This window comes from Salmo salar, chromosome ssa16 (genome assembly GCF_905237065.1).
Source record: "Salmo salar chromosome ssa16, Ssal_v3.1, whole genome shotgun sequence".
NCBI lineage: Eukaryota > Metazoa > Chordata > Actinopteri > Salmoniformes > Salmonidae > Salmo > Salmo salar.
In genome coordinates this window covers 56,561,357-56,574,931 of record NC_059457.1, presented here as the reverse complement: position 1 = coordinate 56,574,931, position 13,575 = coordinate 56,561,357, and the positions used below count along the sequence as shown (strand labels likewise).

General features: G+C 43.2%; 1 protein-coding gene across 2 annotated transcripts in view; it reads right to left on the bottom strand.

Annotated features, from left to right (window-relative positions):
* Positions 1 to 11,228, bottom strand: part of lpp (LIM domain containing preferred translocation partner in lipoma) — a 519,001-nt gene extending 507,773 nt beyond the window's left edge. Inside the window, exon 1 of one of the 2 annotated variants that reach the window (XM_045697474.1) lies at positions 11,091 to 11,228. The gene's annotated coding sequence lies outside the window, so the exon portion shown is untranslated. The remainder of the gene's footprint in view (positions 1 to 11,090) is intronic. The other variant, XM_045697472.1, reaches the window with a different exon arrangement.
* Between the last annotated feature and the right edge of the window lie 2,347 nt (positions 11,229 to 13,575).

Sequence of the window (13,575 nt, the reverse complement as noted above, 5' to 3'; positions counted from 1 at the left end):
AGAGACCATCTATCACTGTGTGAGCTGAGCCTGGACAGGCAGAGAGACCATCTATCACTGTGTGAGCTGGGCCTGGACAGGCAGAGAGACCATCTATCACTGTGTGAGCTGGGCCTGGACAGGCAGAGAGACCATCTATCACTGTGTGAGCTGGGCCTGGACAGGCAGAGAGACCATCTATCACTGTGTGAGCTGAGCCTGGACAGGCAGAGAGACCATCTATCACTGTGTGAGCTGGGCCTGGACAGGCAGAGAGACCATGTATCACTGTGTGAGCTGGGCCTGGACAGGCAGAGAGACCATCTATCACTGTGTGAGCTGGGCCTGGACAGGCAGAGAGACCATCTATCACTGTGTGAGCTGGGCCTGGACAGGCAGAGAGACCATCTATCACTGTGTGAGCTGAGCCTGGACAGGCAGAGAGACCATGTATCACTGTGTGAGCTGGGCCTGGACAGGCAGAGAGACCATGTATCACTGTGTGAGCTGGGCCTGGACAGGCAGAGAGACCATCTATCACTGTGTGAGCTGAGCCTGGACAGGCAGAGAGACCATGTATCACTGTGTGAGCTGGGCCTGGACAGGCAGAGAGACCATGTATCACTGTGTGAGCTGGGCCTGGACAGGCAGAGAGACCATGTATCACTGTGTGAGCTGGGCCTGGACAGGCAGAGAGACCATCTATCACTGTGTGAGCTGGGCCTGGACAGGCAGAGAGACCATGTATCACTGTGTGAGCTGGGCCTGGACAGGCAGAGAGACCATCTATCACTGTGTGAGCTGGGCCTGGACAGGCAGAGAGACCATCTATCACTGTGTGAGCCGAGCCTGGACAGGCAGAGAGACCATCTATCACTGTGTGAGCCAGGCCTGGACAGGCAGAGAGACCATCTATCACTGTGTGAGCTGAGCCTGGACAGGCAGAGAGACCATCTATCACTGTGTGAGCTGGGCCTGGACAGGCAGAGAGACCATCTATCACTGTGTGAGCTGGGCCTGGACAGGCAGAGAGACCATCTATCACTGTGTGAGCTGAGCCTGGACAGGCAGAGAGACCATCTATCACTGTGTGAGCTGGGCCTGGACAGGCAGAGAGACCATGTATCACTGTGTGAGCTGAGCCTGGACAGGCAGAGAGACCATCTATCACTGTGTATCACTGTGTGAGCTGGGCCTGGACAGGCAGAGAGACCATGTATCACTGTGTGAGCTGAGCCTGGACAGGCAGAGAGACCATCTATCACTGTGTGAGCTGAGCCTGGACAGGCAGAGAGACCATCTATCACTGTGTATCACTGTGTGAGCTGGGCCTGGACAGGCAGAGAGACCATCTATCACTGTGTGAGCTGGGCCTGGACAGGCAGAGAGACCATGTATCACTGTGTGAGCTGAGCCTGGACAGGCAGAGAGACCATCTATCACTGTGTATCACTGTGTGAGCTGGGCCTGGACAGGCAGAGAGACCATCTATCACTGTGTGAGCTGGGCCTGGACAGGCAGAGAGACCATGTATCACTGTGTGAGCTGAGCCTGGACAGGCAGAGAGACCATCTATCACTGTGTATCACTGTGTGAGCTGGGCCTGGACAGGCAGAGAGACCATCTATCACTGTGTGAGCTGGGCCTGGGTGAGTCAGGGATACTTAGGACTACAACATTCTAAGTCATTCCGCAGGGATCTCCAGAGGGTAGTGTGGTCTGCACAACGCATCACCGGGGGCAAACTACCTGCCCTCCAGGACACCTACACCACCCGATGTCACAGGAAGGGTGAAAGAATCATCAAGGACATCAACCACCCGAGCCACAGCCTGTTCACCCCGCTATCATCCAGAAGGCGAGGTCAGTACAGGTGGATCAAAGCTGGGACTGAGAGACTGAAAAACAGCTTCTATCTCAAGGCCATCAGACTGTTAAACAGTCATCACTAGCCAGCCTCCACACAGTACCCTGAACCTTAGTCACTGTTACTAGCTGGCTACCACCCAGTTACTCAACCCTGACCCTTAGAGACTGCTGCCCTATGTACATAAACATGGATCACTGGTCACCTTAATAATGTGTTTTACCCATTTCATATGTCTATACTGTGTTCTAGTCAAGGCCTATCTGATTGAATTAATGCTATACATATGTAACAGTCTAGCTTCCGTCCCTCTTCCTCGCCCCAACCCGGGCTTGAACCAGGAACCCTCTGCACACATCAACAACTGACACCCCACGAAGCATCGTTACCCATCGCGCCATAAAAGGCCGCGGGGAACAACTACTTCAAGGTCTCAGAGCGAGTGACATCACCCGATTGAAACGCAATTAGCGCGCACCACCGCTAACTAGCTAGCCATTTCACATCGGTTACACAGAATAGATATACTGTATATCTTAAATATCCTTCAGATATTCTATCCACATTCTGTCTATAGTAATATATAATATAATTGTGTGTATATATATATGTGTATACTACTCTACTTCTGAGATAGAGTTCAGTGTGTCAAATCGGAGGGCCTGTTGTCCGGACCTCTGGTAGTCTCTATGGGAGTGCCACAGGGTTCAATTCTTGGGCCAACTCTTTTCTCTGTATACATCAATGATGTTGCTCTTGCTGCTGGTGATTCTCTGATCCACCTCTACGCAGACGACACCATTCTGTATACTTCTGGCCCTTCTTTGGACACTATGTTAACAACCCTCCAGACGAGCTTCAATGCCATACAACTCTCCTTCCGTGGCCTCCAACTGCTCTTAAATACAAGTAAAACTAAGTGCATGCTCTTCAACCGAGCGCTGCCTGCACCTGTCCGCCCGTCCAGCATCACTACTCTGGACGGTTCTGACTTAGAATATGTGGACAACTACAAATACCTGGGTGTCTGGTTAGACTGTAAACTCTCCTTCCAGACTCACATTAAACATCTCCAATCCAAAATTAAATCTAGAATTGGCTTCCTATTTCACAACAAAGCATCCTTCACTCATGCTGCCAAACATACCCTCATAAAACTGACCATCCTACCAATCCTCGACTTCGGTGATGTCATCTATAAAATAGCCTCCATCACCCTACTCAGCAAACTGGATGCAGTCTATCACAGTGCCATCCGTTTTGTCACCAAAGCCCCATATACTACCCACCACTGCGACCTGTACGCTCTCGTTGGCTGGCCCTCGCTTCATACTCGTCGCCAAAGCCACTGGCTCCAGGTCATCTACAAGACCCTGCTAGGTAAAGCCCCGCCTTATCTCAGCTCACTGGTCACCATAGCAGCACCCACCTGTAGCACGCGCTCCAGCAGGCATATCTCTCTGGTCACCCCTAAAGCCAATTCCTCCTTTGGCCGCCTTTCCTTCCAGTTCTCTGCTGCCAATGACTGGAACGAACTGCAAAAATCTCTGAAACTGGAAACACTTATCTCCCTCACTAACTTTAAGCACCAGCTGTCAGAGCAGCTCACAGATCACTGCACCTGTACATAGCCCATCTATAATTTAGCCCAAACAACTACCACTTCCCCTACTGTATTTATTTATTTATTTAGCTCCTTTGCACCCCATTATTTCTATTTCTACTTTGCACTTTCTTCCACTACAAATCTACCATTCCAGTGTTTTACTTGCTATATTGTATTTACTTTGCCACCATGGACTTTTTATGCCTTTACCTCCCTTATCTCACATCATTTGCTCACATTGTATATAGACTTATTTTTCTACTGTATTATATGACTGTATGTTTGTTTTACTCCATGTGTAACTCTGTGTTGTTGTATGTTGTCGAACTGCTTTGCATTATCTTGACCAGGTTGCAATTGTAAATGAGAACTTGTTCTCAACTAGCCTACCTGGTTAAATAAAGGGTCAGGGTTATGTATATAATATATAAATACCTGGTTAAATAAAGGTTAAATATTTTTGTATTTATTAAAATAGTCACTGTAACTATACATTCATGTCCGTACTACCTCAATTGGGCCGACCAACCAGTGCTCCCGCACATTGGCTAACCGGGCTGTCTGCATTGTGTCCCACCACCCACCAACCCCTCTTTTACGCTACTGCTACTCTCTGTTCATCATATAGTCACTTTAACCACATCTACATGTACATACTACCTCAATCAGCCTGACTAACCGGTGTCTGTATGTAGCCTCTCTACTGTATATAGCCTCTCTACTGTATATAGCCTCTCTACTGTATATAGCCTCTCTACTGTGTATATCCTGTCTTTTTACTGCTGTTTTATTTCTTTACCAACCTATTGTTCACCTAATATCTTTTTTGCACTATTGGTTAGAGCCTGTAAGTAAGCATTTCACTGTGAGGTCAATATCTGTTGTATTCAGCATTTCACTGTAAGGTCTACTACACCTGTTGTATTCAGCATTTCACTGTAAGGTCTACTACACCCGTTGTATTCAGCATTTCACTGTGAGGTCTACTACACCCGTTGTATTCAGCATTTCACTGTAAGGTCTACTACACCCGTTGTATTCAGCATTTCACTGTAAGGTCTACTACACCCGTTGTATTCAGCATTTCACTGTAAGGTCTACCTACACCTGTTGTATTCAGCATTTCACTGTGAGGTCTACTACACCTGTTGTATTCAGCATTTCACTGTAAGGTCTACCTACACCTGTTGTATTCAGCATTTCACTGTGAGGTCTACTACACCTGTTGTATTCAGCATTTCACTGTAAGGTCTACCTACACCTGTTGTATTCAGCATTTCACTGTGAGGTCTACTACACCTGTTGTATTCAGCATTTCACTGTAAGGTCTACTACACCTGTTGTATTCAGCATTTCACTGTAAGGTCTACTACACCTGTTGTATTCAGCATTTCACTGTAAGGTCTACTACACCTGTTGTATTCAGCATTTCACTGTGAGGTCTACTACACCTGTTGTATTCAGCATTTCACTGTGAGGTCTACTACACCTGTTGTATTCAGCATTTCACTGTGAGGTCTACTACACCTGTTGTATTCAGCATTTCACTGTGAGGTCTACTACACCTGTTGTATTCAGCATTTCACTGTTAGGTCTACTACACCTGTTGTATTCAGCATTTCACTGTGAGGTCTACTACACCTGTTGTATTCAGCATTTCACTGTGAGGTCTACTACACCTGTTGTATTCAGCATTTCACTGTGAGGTCTACTACACCTGTTGTATTCAGCATTTCACTGTGAGGTCTACTACACCTGTTGTATTCAGCATTTCACTGTGAGGTCTACTACACCTGTTGTATTCAGCATTTCACTGTAAGGTCTACTACACCTGTTGTATTCAACATTTGACTGTAAGGTCTACTACACCTGTTGTATTCAGCATTTCACTGTGAGGTCTACTACACCTGTTGTATTCAGCATTTCACTGTGAGGTCTACTACACCTGTTGTATTCAGCATTTCACTGTAAGGTCTACTACACCCGTTGTATTCAGCATTTCACTGTGAGGTCTACTACACCCGTTGTATTCAGCATTTCACTGTGAGGTCTACTACACCCGTTGTATTCAGCATTTCACTGTGAGGTCTACTACACCCGTTGTATTCAGCATTTCACTGTGAGGTCTACTACACCTGTTGTATTCAGCATTTCACTGTAAGGTCTACCTACACCTGTTGTATTCAGCATTTCACTGTGAGGTCTACTACACCTGTTGTATTCAGCATTTCACTGTAAGGTCTACCTACACCCGTTGTATTCAGCATTTCACTGTGAGGTCTACTACACCTGTTGTATTCAGCATTTCACTGTGAGGTCTACTACACCTGTTGTATTCAGCATTTGACTGTAAGGTCTACCTACACCTGTTGTATTCAGCATTTCACTGTGAGGTCTACTACACCTGTTGTATTCAGCATTTCACTGTAAGGTCTACTACACCTGTTGTATTCAGCATTTCACTGTGAGGTCTACTACACCTGTTGTATTCAGCATTTCACTGTAAGGTCTACTACACCTGTTGTATTCAGCATTTCACTGTAAGGTCTACTACACCTGTTGTATTCAGCATTTCACTGTGAGGTCTACTACACCTGTTGTATTCAGCATTTCACTGTGAGGTCTACTACACCTGTTGTATTCAGCATTTCACTGTAAGGTCTACTACACCTGTTGTATTCAGCATTTCACTGTAAGGTCTACTACACCTGTTGTATTCAGCATTTCACTGTGAGGTCTACTACACCTGTTGTATTCAGCATTTCACTGTGAGGTCTACTACACCTGTTGTATTCAGCATTTCACTGTAAGGTCTACTACACCTGTTGTATTCAGCATTTCACTGTAAGGTCTACTACACCTGTTGTATTCAGAATTTCACTGTAAGGTCTACACCTGTTGTATTCGCCGCACGTGACAAATAAACTCTGATTTGATTTGACAGGATGCTCTCTCTCATACTTGGGGTCCAACATGTACGCTGCGGCGTGTTTGGGCTTCAGGCAGAAGTCTTCACGTATTTTGATGTATTTCAGAACTGCAGTTTCCTCTGCTTGGAGCAACAGTGGCGTGGGCAGGGCAGTACGGATTTCTTCTCTTACATCTGCAAGCAGAGTCTGAACATCAGACAGGACGGCATTGTCTCCCTCAATCTGTGCAATGGCTACTGCTATAGGTTACAGGAGTTTCAGGCTGCTTACCACTCTCTCCCAAACTACATCATCCAGGAGGATCCTCTTGATGGGGCTGTCCATATCGGCAGGCTGTGATACGGCCATTTCTTGGAGAGACTCCTTCCCCTCCAGGAGGCTGTCAACCATGATGACAACACCACCCCAACGGGTGTTGCTGGGCAGCTTCAATGTGGTGCTCTTATTCTTCTCACTTTGCTTGGTGAGGTAGATTGCTGCTATAACTTGATGACCCTTCACATACCTAACCATTTCCTTGGCTCTCTTCTAGTGTATCCATTGTTTTCAGTGCCATGATGTCCTTGAGGAGCAGATTCAATGCATGAGCAGCACAGCCAATGTGTGTGATGTGAGGGTTGGACTCCTCCACTTTAGACCAAGCAGCCTTCATGTTCACAGCGTTGTCTGTCACCAGTGCAAATACCTTCTGTGGTCCAAGGTCATTGATGACTGCCTTCAGCTCATCTGCAGTGTAGAGACCGGTGTGTCTGTTGTCCCTTGTGTTTGTGCTCTTGTAGAATACTGGTTGAGGGGTGGACATGATGTAGTTAATTATTCCTTGCCCAGGAACATTCAACCACCCATCAGAGATGATTGCAATACAGTCTGCTTTCTCTATGATTTGCTTGACCTTCGCTTGTTACTCTGTTGAACTCTGCATCCAGTAAATGAGTAGATAAAGCATGTCTGGTTGGAGGGGTGTCTGCTGGGCGAAGAACATTCAGAAATATCTTTACACATTGCCTATGAGTATCAGAGGTGAACCAGTTGCATACACAGCTCGAGCAAGACATTCATCAGCATTTCTCTGACTACGTTCCTCCATTGAGTCACAAAAACTTCTGATTCCAGGAGGGACCATGAGCTGTTTCTATCGATAAGGTGTCTGATTCATCATTTTCACCTCCAATAGAAGTAGAGGGACTTTTGTCAGAGGTTGCTTGTTGTGAGCGCTGAGGGAACTTTATGCACTTGGCCAGATGATTCTGCATCTTTGTTGCATTCTTCACATATGATTTGGCACAGTATTTGCACATGTACACAGCTTTCCCTTCTACATTAGCTGCAGTGAAATGTCTCCACACATCAGATAGTGCCCGGTCTTACTCACATCGGCTATGGAGAGCATGATCCCACAGTCGTCCGGAACAGCTGGTGCTCTCATGCAAGCTTCAGTGTTGCTTGCCTCAAAGCGCACATAGAAGTAATGTAGCTTGTCTGGTAGGCTTTTGTCACTGGGCAGCTTGCGGCTGTGCTTCCCTTTGTAGTGCGCAATAGTTTGCAAACCCTGCCACTTCCGACGAGCATCAGAGCAGTAGGATTCAATTCTGTATTAACGCTTTGTCTGTTTGATGGTTTGTCAGAGAGCATAGCGGGATTTCTTATAAACGTCCAGGTTAGAGTCCTGCTCCTCTACCCTTTAGCTCAGTGCAGATGTTGCCTGTAATCCATGGCTTCTGATTGGGGTATGTACGTACGGTCACTGTGGGGACGACGTCGTCGATGCACTCATTGATGTAGCCAGTGATGTGGTGTACTCCTCAATGCCATCAGAAGAATCCCGGAACATATTCCAGTCTGTGCAGCAAAACAGTCCTGTAGCTTAGCATCTGCGTCATCTGACCACTTCCGTATTGAGCGAGTCACTGGTACTTCCTGCTTTAGTTTTTGCTTGTACGCAGAAATCAGGAGGATAGAGTTATGGTCAGATTTGACAAATGGAGGGCGAGGGAGAGCTTTGTACGCGTCTCTGTGTGTGGAATAAAGTTTTATTTTCCTTTGGTTGCACATGTAACATGCTGGTAGAAATTAGGTAAAACGGATTTAAGTTTCCCTGCATTAAAATCACCGGCCACAAGGAGCACGTTGGCTAATAGGACTGATGGTAGAGGCGGGTTACCCACTCGGCGTACAGATTCTTACAAGACACCCCGACCTATGACCCCTATATCTCCGTCTCTTCTTCATGTGAATCACAGTGATTTGGGCCTTGTCGGGTATCTGGAGTAAATCCTTTGAGTCCGACTTGTTAAAGAAAAAAATCTTTGTCCAGTACGAGGTCAGTAATCGCTGTTCTGATATCCAGAATCTATTTTCAGTCATAAGAGACGGTGGCAGAAACATTATGTACAAAATAAGTTAAAAAAAAAAAAAATGTAAAACACACAATGGCACAATTGGTTAGGAGCCCATAAAAACGACAGCCATCTCCTCTGGCGTCATAAAGCCAAAAGTTGTCAATGAATTTGCCAATGCACCCTGTGTTGGGCTTACTACAGATGGATGGACCTCCAGGGCTACAGAGTTACTTCACAGTGACAACACATCACATGACCCCAGAGTGGGAAATGGGAAGTACTGTTCTACAAATACACCACCTTTATGAGAGTCACACAAGAAGGCATATTTTTCTCTTTGTAAGAAAACATTACAGCATAGGCCTATACAATGTCTGAGCCATGTTTACATATTGACTACACATTGCTCTTTATTCTATTGTTGTTGTTGATGAGTAAATGTGTTTTAATTTTAACAAAATCCAAAGCGTTGTTATTCCTGATGATGCTCTCACCAGGAATTATATGTCTCCTGATCATATGATATCAGGAATACCAACACTACATATTTAAATTAAATAAACTAAAATTACGACAGTAACTGTTGCCATTTTTTTTTTAATTCCCTGCTGTACCCTGAAATCGAACCGTGACCCCAAAAAAAACCACAATAGGTACTGAACCGTTACACCCCATAGTCCTGCCTCACTTCGCTGTCTCTTCCTGCATTAGCCCGCTAACGTGACAGCCCCACAACCTTTCCACCTACTGTGACAGTTCTGAAACAGAGGAATGAGCTTGGCTAGTACGTCCACTAGGCCGAGGCTCTTTTCTATTGTCTATATCCTCCAATATGTAGGATACTCAAGCTTATCAGATTGGATCTTCAAAGTCTAAGACGGTATCTTTCTTTCTTTCTGATCTTGCATCATAAAATTCATGCATTGTGTCCTCTAGACATGAGTCAAAAGAACACATAGAGCTGGAATTGAATCCTCATGCATATCAGCAGTAGATGCATAGCTCCTGTTCTGCAGTCCTACAAACCTACAGTGTCCTGATCTCACCTGAAAGGTTTACATGTTGTTCCAGTTGTATCCTGATTAAAACCGTATATTATAATACCACGCAGGCCTGGTAGTGAAGCTAGTGGCACTAGTCTCAGCCTCACAGGGCTGCCTGGGTTCAAAGCTACTTAGGCTAGCTGAGGGACGACACTTTTAACTTGAGCGTCGCATCAACACAGACTGTCAAAACGTGTCTTTTTTAAAAGCAGAGATGTTTAAAAGACAGTTGGGTTTAATGTTGCCGGAGTCCAAATGTGTGGGGAATGAAGGAGAACACTGATATATTCAGTTTGATGAGCGGAGCATTGATTTGAAATTCATATCAAAGTGAGAGTTTGATTTTGAATCTCTTCAGCGAGAGCTCAAGTGGGATGGATTAATATTTCACCGTGTTAGCTACTATTCAGATGAGAAGAACAAACTCTTTCGGTGTGTAGACATGATTGTTAGTTGTCGTCCCAAGACTAACATATTTCCATTCTTGAAATGCATTTGGAAGCCAATTCAGTCAAATAATGCATTCAAGGACTAATAGACTTTGTAAACTGTGTCACTGTGGTGGAGGGGGGAAAAGAAAAGATTTACACATTATATTACTCTTATGCAATGACTGAGAATTATGGTAAGAACTAGGGTCAAGTAGCTTTTTGGTTTGTGAAGCCTAGTATTGATTGAAACAACTAGGCTACGTAAGGAAGGAAGTGTCATGTATATATTTATATGTATATGTATATGTGGAATCCCGTCTGCACAGCGCCAGACAATCAACAACGAGATTTACACTTCAGGAGTGACATGTTACATGTGTTACCATTCTAGACTGTGGCAATCCTAACAAACCTGGTTTATTAAAACGTTGTGCGTGTTTTAAATGATTCATAGTGAAAGTCTTATGGAAAAAGACGTCGTTCCGGCGGTAAAAACATTATCTTCCGCATTGGTTTTATCGATCATACAGTCCACCTCGAGCAGAATGGACTTGGAACATAAATCATGTCAAAAATAAAACGTATAGATACGCAAACAGACACAATGATGCACATATCGAGCGTGAAATGACACAATGTACTTAGTAAGTGTGTGTGTGTGTGTGTGTGTTTGGTGAGAGAAGAGTCGACCCCCCTGTTTGTGAGTGGTGAGCCCACGCCCTCAACTCGGAGTTACAGTAAAGACTTCATCACCGAGCACCGAGTTAGTCTCAAGCTTTCTGCTACTTCTTCTGGCGATTAATAAACACTTCCATTACAAACTACACTTCTACAATAACCCATCTTCAACTACAACTAAAAAATATACAGCAAATACTTTCCATGTGTTTCTTACCTCGGGGCTTTCTAGGGAATCAAGAGATGTTTTCAAATCCCACCAAAAAGTGAATTTTAACTTTTTTTTTTTTTCTTCCCAAAATCTGGAAGTGGCAGGCAGTGACGTCAGAGGGGTACATTCCGAGCGCAGGAGAGTCCTCGGAGAAGTGTGCCCATGTAAGGCAGTATGTTGTGTTCACAAAACCCTCCTCTCTCTTATCGGGTCTGTTTGCTTCAGTTGTGCAAACATTATAAAACACACTAATTCATCACCATGAGCATCAATTACACAGCTATACCCTCCATACATTATTGGAATTGTAAACTAAATCATTACTTATATGAAAAGGAGATTTTGACAATTTTCTCAACATTTTCTTGATAATATAGCTCTACAAACAACATTATCTTGGTAATATAGGGTTAGGGTAATATAGCTCTACAAACAACATTATCTTGGTAATATAAGGTCAGGGTAATATAGCTCTACGAACAACATTATCTTGGTAATATAGGGTCAGGGTAATATAGCTCTACGAACAACATTATCTTGGTAATATAGGGTTAGGGTAATATAGCTCTACGAACAACATTATCTTGGTAATATAGGGTCAGGGTAATATAGCTCTATGAACAACATTATCTTGGTAATATAGGGTTAGGGTAATATAGCTCTACAAACAACATTATCTTGGTAATATAGGGTTAGGGTAATATAGCTCTACAAACAACATTATCTTGGTAATATAGGGTTAGGGTAATATAGCTCTACAAACAACATTATCTTGGTAATATAGGGTTAGGGTAATATAGCTCTACGAACAACATTATCTTGGTAATATAGGGTTAGGGTAATATAGCTCTACGAACAACATTATCTTGGTAATATAGGGTTAGGGTAATATAGCTCTACGAACAACATTATCTTGGTAATATAGGGTTAGGGTAATATAGCTCTACAAACAACATTATCTTGGTAATATAGGGTCAGGGTAATATAGCTCTACAAACAACATTATCTTGGTAATATAGGGTCAGGGTAATATAGCTCTACGAACAACATTATCTTGGTAATATAGGGTCAGGGTAATATAGCTCTACGAACAACATTATCTTGGTAATATAGGGTCAGGGTAATATAGCTCTACAAACAACATTATCTTGGTAATATAGGGTCAGGGTAATATAGCTCTACAAACAACATTATCTTGGTAATATAGGGTCAGGGTAATATAGCTCTACAAACAAAATTATCTTGGTAATATAGGGTCAGGGTAATATAGCTCTACAAACAACATTATCTTGGTAATATAGGGTTAGGGTAATATAGCTCTACAAACAACATTATCTTGGTAATATAAGGTCAGGGTAATATAGCTCTACGAACAACATTATCTTGGTAATATAGGGTTAGGGTAATATAGCTCTACAAACAACATTATCTTGGTAATATAGGGTCAGGGTAATATAGCTCTACAAACAACATTATCTTGGTAATATAGGGTTAGGGTAATATAGCTCTACGAACAACATTATCTTGGTAATATAAGGTCAGGGTAATATAGCTCTACGAACAACATTATCTTGGTAATATAGGGTCAGGGTAATATAGCTCTACGAACAACATTATCTTAGTAATATAAGGTCAGGGTAATATAGCTCTACGAACAACATTATCTTGGTAATATAGGGTCAGGGTAATATAGCTCTACGAACAACATTATCTTGGTAATATAGGGTCAGGGTAATATAGCTCTACGAACAACATTATCTTGGTAATATAGGGTCAGGGTAATATAGCTCTACGAACAACATTATCTTGGTAATATAGGGTCAGGGTAATATAGCTCTACGAACAACATTATCTTGGTAATATAGGGTTAGGGTAATATAGCTCTACGAACAACATTATCTTGGTAATATAGGGTTAGGGTAATATAGCTCTACAAACAACATTATCTTGGTAATATAGGGTCAGGGTAATATAGCTCTACGAACAACATTATCTTGGTAATATAGGGTCAGGGTAATATAGCTCTACGAACAACATTATCTTGGTAATATAGGGTCAGGGTAATATAGCTCTACGAACAACATTATATTGGTAATATAGGGTCAGGGTAATATAGCTCTACGAACAACATTATCTTGGTAATATAGGGTCAGGGTAATATAGCTCTACGAACAACATTATCTTGGTAATATAGGGTCAGGGTAATATAGCTCTACGAACAACATTATCTTGGTAATATAGGGTCAGGGTAATATAGCTCTACGAACAACATTATCTTGGTAATATAGGGTCAGGGTAATATAGCTCTACGAACAACATTATCTTGGTAATATAGGGTCAGGGTAATATAGCTCTACGAACAACATTATCTTGGTAATATAGGGTCAGGGTAATATAGCTCTACGAACAACATTATCTTGGTAATATAGGGTCAGGGTAATATAGCTCTACGAACAACATTATCTTGGTAATATAGGGTCAGGGTAATATA